Source organism: Malus sylvestris, chromosome 9 (assembly GCF_916048215.2).
Source record: "Malus sylvestris chromosome 9, drMalSylv7.2, whole genome shotgun sequence".
Classification (NCBI taxonomy): Eukaryota; Viridiplantae; Streptophyta; class Magnoliopsida; order Rosales; family Rosaceae; genus Malus; species Malus sylvestris.
In genome coordinates, this window is record NC_062268.1 from 28,176,684 (window position 1) to 28,188,686 (window position 12,003).

Consider the following 12,003-nt stretch of genomic DNA (forward strand, 5'->3'; position numbering starts at 1 on the left):
CAAAATAACCCAAATACATTAGGGGAACAAATACATAAAAACCCAGCTCAATTAAATAAACTAAGGGCAGTGCTATTCACACACCTCATTTTACCTCTCACACACCCTTGTTAAATTTTGTCCATTGATCTTCTTCAATTCATTCGATCCGACGACCGAAATTGAGATGGGTGTGTAGATAGCACCACCCTAAACTAAAATGGAAACTCAAATTCCTAATTTCCAATCGCAGAAAGCAGCATTCGCTGCCATCATCGCCATTAAAGTCTTACTAGTAAGTACCGAAGCAGCAACACTAGAGAAAACGACCGAGTGGTGAAAACAAACAAGACATCATAGTACAAAAGTACCAAACCCGCAACATGATGCACACCACAACTAGGTTTCTTCACAAGAAAGTCTCATGCGTTTTTTGGCTTTCGTTCCTTCAATACCATGGTACTAACTGTTTGATTATAATAAATGATATAACAGAAATGCCAAATGACAATATTCTAGTGGTTGAGTTTGTTAATATAGTTAGAAGGGTATTATTGTAATTGGGATATATGACTGTATAAGAGATTGTATAAGTATCATTTCTTTAAGTTCGAATATATACATTTTCTCTAATCAATAAGTACAATTTCTTATTTCTCTCTATCGTCTTTCTCTTCCTCTTCCTCTCTCTCTATAATTTCTTGTTTCTCTCTATCGTCTTCCTCTTTCTCTGTACCAATTCTTCATATTTTGCAATGTAGTTAACATGGTATCAGAACCATCAGGATCACGCCATGTCTTCTGGTGGTTTCGTTTTTCATTAGATTTCATCGTTTTCTAGTTTTATTTTCTATTCAGATTTTCAATAGACATTCTGTCAAGTTCTTCGGTGCTTCCGCGATCGTCCTATAATTTTTTTGGTTGATTTTTCCTCTGGGCTATGAATAGAGATTGTCGGTCAAAATCTGGGTCGTCAAAATTGTTCCTATACGCCAAATATAAGTGGCAATTTGTTTTTCTTTTCAGTTCTTGAATTCTGGAATTTTTCAGATTTTCATCGAGTTCTTGATACTAGGAAAGAAGATGGGATGTCAAGCAATTTTTTGGATCCAGTGGAATCTCTTCATCTTAATCGGTGACTGCTACTGTTACTGCTACTACCATTGGGTTACAAGAAGGAGCATTATTCTACCCTTCGAAATATGTCAGTCAGTTAGGCCAATCATCTTCTCTGGCACCACAAGAGTATCAAATTCTTCGCTCGATAGCATTCCAAGTTTCAATGCAGCTTCCTTTAAAGTGGATCCCTCTTTGTTGGCTGTCTTTGCAACTGCCGCAACATTATCATAACCAATTTTGTGGATTCTGCTGTGAAAAGATCCAAGCATTTCCATGAAGGTAAAACCGAATTTGTCTCTGAGTTGTTGATTATTACTTGTCTGCGAATTTGATCTGTGCTCTGTTCTCAGGTGTGGAAGAAAGTTTAGACCTTTGTGTAGTCAAAGTGTTTGATGAAACACCCAGCTTAGAATTTTCATGTGAAGGTTATGTTTCCAGTCCCTTTACTTCGAATTCTTGAACAATTAGAATGAATCTTTTCTTGGTTTGTTTTTTTTTTTGGTCGTTGTTACTGGTTTTGACTAATTGCTCCAGACAAGATAGTTCTTTGTTCTCTCTAGGTTCTGCATTTTTGATGTTTTGCAGCTTATTTCCTTTCTTGGTTCGTGTTTTGAGATTGGGTTTTCTCGGCAAAATGGTGTCATATTTCTTGCTTAGAGTATTGGGCACAAAGTTATTCTGGTTCAAGAAGGACGTTACACCATTATCAAACTAATTATGGAATGAGAAAAATTACAGTAGCCATTCTTGTGATTAGAAGTCATTTCAGTTAATAGGTTGAGAATTAAGGGCACACAGCGATCTTTCTTTTGCCTTGAAGGTTTACAGAGAGTGTTGGTCACATCCTAAAATGCCACATGGCATTGTTGGGCTAAAGATTGACTTGCAAAAATGAATCTCTCTCTCTTTAATGGTATACATGTTTGAAGAAATGTACAGCTCAAGTTGTTTTGTGAGGTTGGTGAAGACACATGATTCTTGTTCTATTCTCTGGTGTGGAGTGATCTTGCCGATATGGGTTTATGTTGAAAATTGGGTTTTTTATTTTGTTGTTTTTTGGATGAATTGTCTAAAGATAAACTACTGTTTCATTCAAATTTGATTGGATTACGAGATTTCAAGAAAAAGTCATTCTTTCTTGATGGTTAAGGAAGTATCATTCTTTCTTTGATTCCATAGAATTTGCCAAGAGTATCATTCTCTTGTTGCCTTAGAATTTGTCAAGAGTATCATTCTCTTGTTGCTTTAGAATCTGTCAAGAGTGTCATTCTCTTGTTGCCTTAGCATTTGTGTCAAGAGTGTCATTCTCTTGCTGCGTAGAAGAATTCATCTGTTTTTGATTTCTGGATTGTACTTGTGTCTTTCATCATGGCTTCACCTATGGCTAAAGTTGTAGTCTTGTGTGATGATAATGGAGTGAGCAGAGGTTTTGGTTTGTGTCTCAACACTTTAAGAAGCTGAAAAAGCTCTCAGTAATCTTTTGGTTAGCAGTTACAAAGTTGTCATGGCAACCAAGTTGCTACGTAGTATATGTACATTAGGAAGAAGTTCTGAGTGGGTAGACATGCCACCAGGTTTAACTGATTGGGTGGAAGGACCAAATGTAGGCATGATATGGACAACATTCTTTACCTGAGCAGCCTTGAGAAGTGATGCAGCATCTGAAGGAAAAGCAACGCGTGCCCCAGCAGCAAACGCAGTGGCTCTTACCATACTATCAGCCTTTATGCCTTTATGGGACTACGGTTTAGCTTCAGCAGTAGTAAAATGCAGAGAGTTACTTGTTGCATTTGTTCCAGCAAGCTTGCTGTCAGGTTAATCCAAAGTCGGTGTAGTTAAAAGTGCTACAATGTTGGATCATCAACTTTATTCGAAATGGCTACTGTCTGCATCAAAAGTGGAACTTGTATCAATGATGTGGGACTGAACATTCAATTGTGGATCACTTTATATTTTCGAGATAGCAGGGTTGTCCAAATACAATACGGTTTTCCTACTCATTAATGTCAATAACTCCAGACTATCATACACTGCTCCAAATTGCAAGAGACAGGGCTTTGGGGTTTTCTACAGTGTTTAGCTTCATAACAGTTATTCAGATGTATTTACAAAAGGATTACAGAGTCCAATGTTCTTGAAGCATTGCAGACATCTTGGTCTTGTAGTTGCAGATCAGTCTTAAATACCTGGCTAGTTCAAACTTCACTTGGATTCTCCAAGTTTAGTTTGAGAGGGGAGTAATAACTGATATAACAGAAATGCCACATGACATTATTCTAGTGGTTGAGTTTGTTAATATAGTTAGAAGGGTATTATTACAATTGGGATATATGACTATATAAGGGATTGTATAACTATCATTTCTTTAAGTTCGGTTGTATACATTTTCTCTAATCAATCAATACAATCTCTTGTTTCTTTCTATCGTCGTCCTCTTCCTTTGTACCAATTCTTCATCTTTTACAATGTAGTTAACAGATTGGTCTCTTTCGTCAGAAGTTGGAGATACGATTTTAAACTCCAATATTTTCATAGTTTTTTTTTGTCAAATAGATGATTGAGTTTGTTACTATGTTATCTGTAAGCTTTTGTATAAAGCTCTTCTCTCCTCTCTTTCTGTTATAATCATCATCTTCTTTATTACTTTAATGAAGTATAAAATTATCTTTCTTTTTCTCTCAAAATTAACCGTAAGTACAGATCAATTATGGCATCACGTGGGTAGGATACAAAACATGACATGAGCAATACATTCAGTATAAGAAAAATTAGGGCTGGAAATTTTTCCTGAAAATTCCAAACCAAACCAAAAAAATCTCGATTCCATACCGAAAAATTCTAAAACCAGTAATACCAAAATTTTCGGAATCCATATTGAATCAATCCCAAATCTTTCGGTATTGTAATTGGGAGTACATATTCAATGGTTCGGGAATCCCGAACCGAACCGAAAAAATATATATATTTATTTTGATTGCATGCATGTTGACTGTTGAATTTAAGTAGTTTAATAGTAGACTATATTAGAAATAAAAGTATGAAATTAAGTAGTTTGGAACTTTAGAACATCAATTTGACTTGGTATGATTTGGTTGCATGCATGTTGAATGTTGAATTTAAGTAGTTTGATAGTAGACTATATTATAAATAAAAGTATGAAATTAAGTAGTTTGGAACTTTAGAACATCAATTTGACTTGGTATGAAAGAATTGGTATTTCAATTGGTATGCAATTTCAAATTAATATGAGGTAAAAAAACCTAAATTTTAATTGATATGAAATAGAAAACAAAATTTTAGGCCAAAAGCCCAAATTTTAGTCTACATAAAAAAAAATCTCAAATTTCAACCCAAAAACCCAAAATCCAGATCCAATCCCAATCCATCTCGAAATACCGAAAACATTTCGAGAATCCTGAAAATTAGGAATACCAAAATTTTGGTTAGAAATTGGTCTTGAAATTCACATCTCGAAAATTTTCGTTTTGGGATTCAAGATCCCATTTTCGATTTGGGATCTCACACCGAACCACCCCTAAGAAAAATACCAATTAATGTAAATACTTAGCGTGAAAATTTCAAAATATTACCATGTGTTATAATCTTGAAACCTTTTGTGTATTACATTGAAAATTGCTAATTATCCACAACGATGGTTATTCTATTCATCGTTTATTGTTTGATATATAAAGTTAACTAAGTCATTAGACATAGATTTGTGGATTTGGAAATCTTTTCTTTTTAATTTTAAAAGTAGAGTGAAGTTTTCATTATCTTGGATCAATCTTGCAAAATAACTGAGAATTAGATGGAGATCCCCGTCATAGAATACAAGCTGGTTGGATGAAGTAGAAGAGTGTATCGGGTACGTTGTGCAATCGTGTATGCCACTAAAGTTTAAGGAAAAATTTTGTAAGACGGCAATAAGGCCAGCGATTGTTTATGACACAAAATGTTGGGCAATCAAAAAGCAACATGTGCAAAAAAATGAGTGTAATGGAGATGAGAATGCTTCATTTGATGTGCAAGCACATGAGAAATGATATAATTAAGAACAAGAATATGCGAGGTAAAGTTGGATGATTTGGACAAGTGAACTGACCTACAGATGCTTCGGTTAGAAGATGTAACTATAAGACGGAGACTCATAGTAAAAGGAGTAGAGGAAGACCTAGGAAGACTTAGAAAAGATATCTAGGTTGGGGGTAGGTCCTGGTGGGGAAGTTCTAGACACCTTTACATACTTTGTTGGACCTAACTACAGATTTGGCGCAAAATCGAGTGTAAGGGCGTTCTAGGGTTTATACATCTGACCTCACTTAATAGGATAAGGCTTGATTGTTGTTTCTTGTTAAGACACAAAGTTGTTGTCTAATAAGGTTCTTAAGTACTGATTTGTTTTTCCAATTTACAGTTAAATCAGGTATATATCAAGAAGTTTGATGAAAGAACTGTACAAACATGTATATGTGTGTAACCCGCGCGCGTTTATGTGTGTATAAGTTGCAACTTGTCATTAGATTAGTACGTTTGTTATAGGTAGTTATGAGATTACTTAGTCAATAAGTTTCTATGTAGTATATAAAGTGAATCTTGTACTATACAATTATATTACAGTATCTGTTGTAAAGTTGAATGGATGGCTGGCCAATAACCCATTCATTTTCTTTTACTATGCTGCTTGTGACTTGCTTGTATATAAGCAAGCCTTATGAAACACAACAAAGATAGATGAATGTGAAGGGTTCACGGGAAAGAAAGAGAGGAAGGAAGGAAGAGGAAGAGAGAGAAGGAAGAGGAAGAGAGAAAATAGAAGAAGATAAGAGGAGATAATAGAGAGAGTTATCTTTGTACTCCTATTATTCTAAATTATAATGAAAGCACCACTGCTGCCCCGAGGACGTACTCCAGTCACACTGACTGTAGAGGAACCTCGTAAAATTTGTGTCTTGTTTCATTTATTCCACTGCACCCACAGTCGATTTTACAACACGTTATCAGCACGAGAAGCTCTCATGTCAGTGGAAAGCACAACGCCACAAATCCTGTTCACCTCCTTCAGCTGGAATCTCACAGATAAGAAACAATTTTCATTTCATCTTCAAATCTCAGTACAATTGATTTTCTTGAAGCAACTATATATATTGTTATATGACTGTATATCATCCTTTGCAGAAGCAAAAGAGTAAAAGACTAAAAATTTGCAAGAGAATTTGACAGCCATGTAAATAGCCTCGGAACTCCAACTTGCGGACCTCGGATTGAAATACTTTCTTCTTGAAAGTTGTTCGTCTGCTCAGTATCTACAACATATCAAAATTTCAGAAAATGTTAACGGTGCGATCGTGGCAGATGTCTGAAATACCAAACCAGTTTCCAATTTCCGCAGAAAACTGGGCAGCCACCTTATGAGTACCAAAACTCCATTTCGGTAGCTCAAATCGATATTGTTTCTTCACGAAAGTTGTTTGGTATCCTCTTATCCATATCATACTAAATTTTGAACTAAATCTAACGGTTTGATCTTCTCATAAGTTGCAGACACTCTTGACTCCAAAACTTATGGGAACCGTTTCGACTTTTTCGAAACTCACCGGAGGAGGAACCCCAATTGGAACTTATTGTTACTATTATTTACTGAGTAACCAAAATGACTTCGAACTGTGAAATAATAATAAAAATAAAAGGGATGAAACAAAAGAAGTGGTAGACCAAGAAAATGAAAAAGCAAAACATGAGGACTTAATCATTGCATTTTCTGTTTTGGCATATTTATGTGCATGGTGTTGGTTTAAAGCCCATGTCACAAGTTCTATTTATTTAAAGCAATTTATTTATAGTGGGTAGAATTATTACCCTTTGCTTTAAAGCTTTGATATTTATGTGAATGGTGCTGAATCAAAGCCCTTGTCACAAGCTTTATTTACTTTAAAGCAATTTATTTACCATGGACGGTTTTACCGCCTATTGCTTTAAGTTTTGATGGTGCTGAATTAAAGCCCTTGTCACAAATTTTATTTACTTAAATGCAATTTATTCATTATGGCTGGAATTACCGTCTATTGCTTTAATTTATTTATTGTACTTATCTTTTGTTACTATGAGTATATACAGGACCTGAAGTTCCTTGATCAGATCAGAACCTGCAGTTTCTTGATCCTCATCATATAAAATGATTGGACCCGAAGTTCCATCATACAAAAGGATCTAGCATGAAGTCCCTTGATCCTGAAGATCAGGACATGAAGTTCCTAGATGAGTACCATAAGTTTGAAGTGCCGCAGTGCTTTAACTTAATTGTAATAAAAGCCATAAGAGTCTCAGTTTACAGACTATTAAATAAGGACCAGAAGTTCCTTATGTCCATACTCAAAATGGTTTAGCAGTAGCCTTTATTAAGCGAATGAAATCAATTACCAACGCTCTGCTCATGAAAATGAAATTGCCAATTTTCTACATGGGAACATGTAAACTTTACATGATGCATTATTAATTCGGTTGAGACATGTTACCAACCATCAATACTTCTCAGTACAACTCGTGTTTGGAAACCAGCCAAGCATTATACTTTCATGAGTTTTTGGTTGTGTTGTCTATGTGCCTGCAAGATTGCCACAACGTACTGAAATGAGGTATCATCGTAGATTAGGCATTGATGTTGAGCACCATCTATCATTCAATATTTGGAACCCTTGACTGGGGATATGTCTACCGCATGATTTGCGGACTATGATTTTGATAAGACAGTTTTCCCGTCATTAGGGGGAGAAAATAACATTGTTCCAAAAGAACGATGAGAAAATATCATTCCAGAAGAATGATAAGAAAAGACCGTTCCAGAAGAACGAAGAGAATTTGTCTTATTTTGATTCACGAAGCAATCAACATGAAAATGAAGTAAGAATAATTGAATGATGCAACGATATATCAATCAAATGCCAGATGCATTTAATGATGCAAGAAAGTGATGAAAACACATAGATTTGCTGCAAATGTGCCTACAAGAATTAGCGAGGCAGTAAATGATTTCTCTGTTACACGCCTGAAGCGTGGCAGACTTTTAGACTCAAAAGGTTTAGTTATTTGAAAGAAGAAGAATATGGCACTACTAAACTATTGCATTCCCGAAGCATAACTGTTGCATGCCAGAAGCATGACAGTTGTCACATGGATATACGTCCCAGATATGACAATCCGCGGACATGGGAATGTTGATGTCTCATGCATATAGCATGATAGACGTATAGGTTCCAATGACTCAACTCCCAAAAGTGGAGGTTAAAATCTAAGCTCCATAACACTCAAAATGAGGTTATGATTCGAATTCTCTAAATTACGACTATCCTGGAAGAGATAGTGCAATGCCCTTGAAGAGGCAATGGATATCCAAAAGAAATGAAAAGCTTTTATGCATGCGCATGCACATGAGAATATGGGATCACGGATTGATGATAACCAATGGTAATTTTGGTTTTTACAAGTAGCTACTAAATTCATCAATGAGCTGTGTTAATATTGAGTCACGTTCTTTTGTTCGTCGACAAAAAGGAAAATTATTGGCCAAAAATGGAGAAAGGCAATTCCATTACAATTTTGTAAGAACGTGGAAAAATTGACCTATATATTTGAATGTAATACAAATAGCCAAAGGATGTTGAACCAATGAGATTATATATGGGCATTTGTAATACAGTGTAATACACTTACATGATATGACACAAGGTTGTAAACGAGTTCATATAAATGGAGAATTATATATGAAGGGTTGTGAGTCACCCACATCATATCTTCATAAGTAAATCCCTCAAATATACATGGGAGCAAATTGCTCTGTATAAATTCCAAAGGAAAATGTGTCATGAAGTGTAGAAAATCTCTGAAGGATTCAAATTGCTTGAAGTAAGCCCCCGAAGGGTAAAGCATAAATTATGAACTCAATATCAATGGATGATATAAATTGCCTTAGTGAGTACTATCATTATGATATTGTTGCAACATACTAAAATCTCTTGCAAGAGTCAATGACATTAAATTATAACTCTTGAAGAGTTGATGATATTAAATTGGGACTCCTGAAGAGTCTAGAAAAATTATAAAGTGTTGAAGGAATTATTGTCTCGAGCTGCAGATCGAACAATCTACCAACACGAATCTTATCCATGATATTTATGATATTAAAAGAACCATATGGATTGAAGATTATGAGTTGAATACTCATATGATGAAGACACTAAGAATAATCATTTATCTTCGTGAGGGTAAAGATAAATTAATATTTGGTCCAGAAGTACCACATCTTAGTGAAGTATATGCTTTATTGTATTTGGCACAATACATTGAATGAAATAAAGCTTATTTATTAATATCTCCAAGAAATTACAGATATATACATACACATGAGTTAAAACAAACAAACAAGATGGAGCCTTCACAAAGGTTACTCATGTGCAGCCTCAGTACTCGAAAGTACCCCAGAAGGGGGAGGCACTGGAGATTGATCATGTGGCACCCCAGTACTTAGCAAAACACCAGAAGGGGAAGGCATCAGTTGCTTTCGGAATCTAGCAACGAACCTCTGGTGATCACTTTGAATCCGACTTTCGGATTCTTGCAGTTGGTCGAGCTTTCTTTTCATGCTCGTAGAGTAACTATTTGCAAGCACGTGTAACACCCTATTCTCGTGCTTGAGCCCTCTGATCTCTTGTTTAAGACTTGCCACCTCCGCCATCAATGATTTAATTTGGCGAGTTTGAGCAAGTAGGCGTTGGCCCATATTGGACACAGAGCCAGCACACTGAACACTGAGAGCCAAGGAGTCTTGAACGGCCGACTCTTCAGACCGTTCTGAAAGGATCTTGTTATCCCTTGGAGTGAGAAGATTCCTAGCTACCACAGTAGCAGTTATGTTATTCTTCATCACAGAGTCCCCAACCGTAAGAGGACCATTAGAAGATGAGAAGGACGGGCGCCATATATTATCCTGACCATGCTCATCTGTATCACTCCTAAGACTCAAATCTAAGCAAATGTTAGATGGGCAAGTCATTTTTCAGAAATGATGAAGGAAAAACAGAGGTCAAATAAAATTTCAGAAGTGCAAGATAGAGGAAATTTCTACAGGCAGCAACTTTCTGAGCATACTCTTGAACACAATTGATGTCTCTATAAAAGAAGAGGCAGCAGAGCCACTTGTTCAAAGATCGAAGAGGCACCGCTCTCCGAATTTCAAAAGCCAGATTTTCCTGAATAAAGTTCGTTGGCATTTTTCAGACGTAATCCCAACTTTTTCAGATGTCGCGTGCAATTTTGTCAAAGATCTCTGACAAAGTTGAAAACGCGTAAATCTTACTGTTCTATTTACACCACAGTTGCTGACAAGAGTAAAAGCACAGCACCACCACTTGCTATTGAGAAATCTCTATATATGTCAACCTCTGTTCTCCATAACAAGGCAGACCTGCAACACTGCAAGAATACCTAACTCTTCCTCATCTCCGAGAATGCATCTTCAACATAGCATCTCGAAATACTCAGTTTTCTTCCTCTCCGAGAATACTTCTTCAAACATGTCACACCAGAGCAAGATTATCACATATCTTCAGGGACCAGAGCAAGATTATCTCATATCATGCAATCTCCCTGTCCTTTCCTTTGTCCATGTTCTTGCCTGCAAAGACAAGGATAAGGAAATCAATATGTCGGAACCTCCACTCAAACTCCCGGTAAGGAACCGATTGCCTGGAACCTTTCCTGATTGCTTACCTAGTATTGCTCTCGAGTAGTCATCTTCAACGGTTGGAGTTGGGTCTCCAGTCACCAAGAAGTGATGAACCATCCAAATGCAAAGGTTTGCATTCCACTTCTGCACCAGGGGACAAATCCTACAAGAGAAGATGCCACATATGCATAGGGGGAAAGCAGTGAAAATACTACTTAAGCAAAAGGAGCAAGTAAGGAAAGTGAAAATGATGCATTGAAGCATGGGGAGACAAGTGCAATGAACATATGCTGATTCATCCCCAACTAAGCCGAAGATCACTTGTCACGTGCAGCTCCTCATGGTCCAATTTCATTCAAGATCAAGCTTCGAAGGTCCTTAAAGAAATTACAAGTCCGATTCAAGATCAAGTGTCCACCACACTTGAATCAAATCTGCTCCAGATCAAAGGAGTAAATTCAGACCTTTGGATGCAAGTCTAGCAGAAAGTCCTACAACCCAGTTCAAGAAAAAGCCTGTGGAAAGTTAACAACAAGTAAATCAACTCTTTCAGCAACTCTTCTTACTAAGAGACTAAAGCAGAACGATCAACGATCAACCTAAATGATTTGAAATCAGGGGGAGATACTCATCAGGAGGAGCATTCAAAACAGATCAAGATTTTAACGAGTCAATAGAAGACTTGTGGCCATCCAAGGGGGAGTGTTGTAAAGGTGAATGGATGGCTGGCCAATAACCCATTCATTTTCTTTTACTATGCTGCTTGTGACTTGCTTGTATATAAGCAAGCCTTATGAAACACAACAAAGATAGATGAATGTGAAGGGTTCACGGGAAAGAAAGAGAGGAAGGAAGGAAGAGGAAGAGAGAGAAGGAAGAGGAAGAGAGAAAATAGAAGAAGATAAGAGGAGATAATAGAGAGAGTTATCTTTGTACTCCTATTATTCTAAATTATAATGAAAGCACCACTGCTGCCCCGAGGACGTACTCCAGTCACACTGACTGTAGAGGAACCTCGTAAAATTTGTGTCTTGTTTCATTTATTCCACTGCACCCACAGTCGATTTTACAACAGTATCATCATTAATCAATCATTCTTTCCTCTGAGCTAATATTTCCCTTTCTCTCTCTCTCTCTCCAAATACTTCTGCCTACAAGCTCATTTTTAACAAAAACAAAGGCAAGGG

At 36.6% G+C, this 12,003-nt stretch overlaps 1 long non-coding RNA gene across 1 annotated transcript; it reads left to right on the forward strand.

The window, feature by feature from the left end:
- Positions 1–625: 625 nt before the first annotated feature.
- On the forward strand, positions 626–3,520 carry LOC126582150 (uncharacterized). The gene is made up of 2 exons (XR_007609283.1): positions 626–1,377; positions 1,449–3,520. It is a non-coding gene; the product is annotated as an uncharacterized LOC126582150 (long non-coding RNA).
- The last annotated feature ends 8,483 nt before the right edge of the window (positions 3,521–12,003 follow it).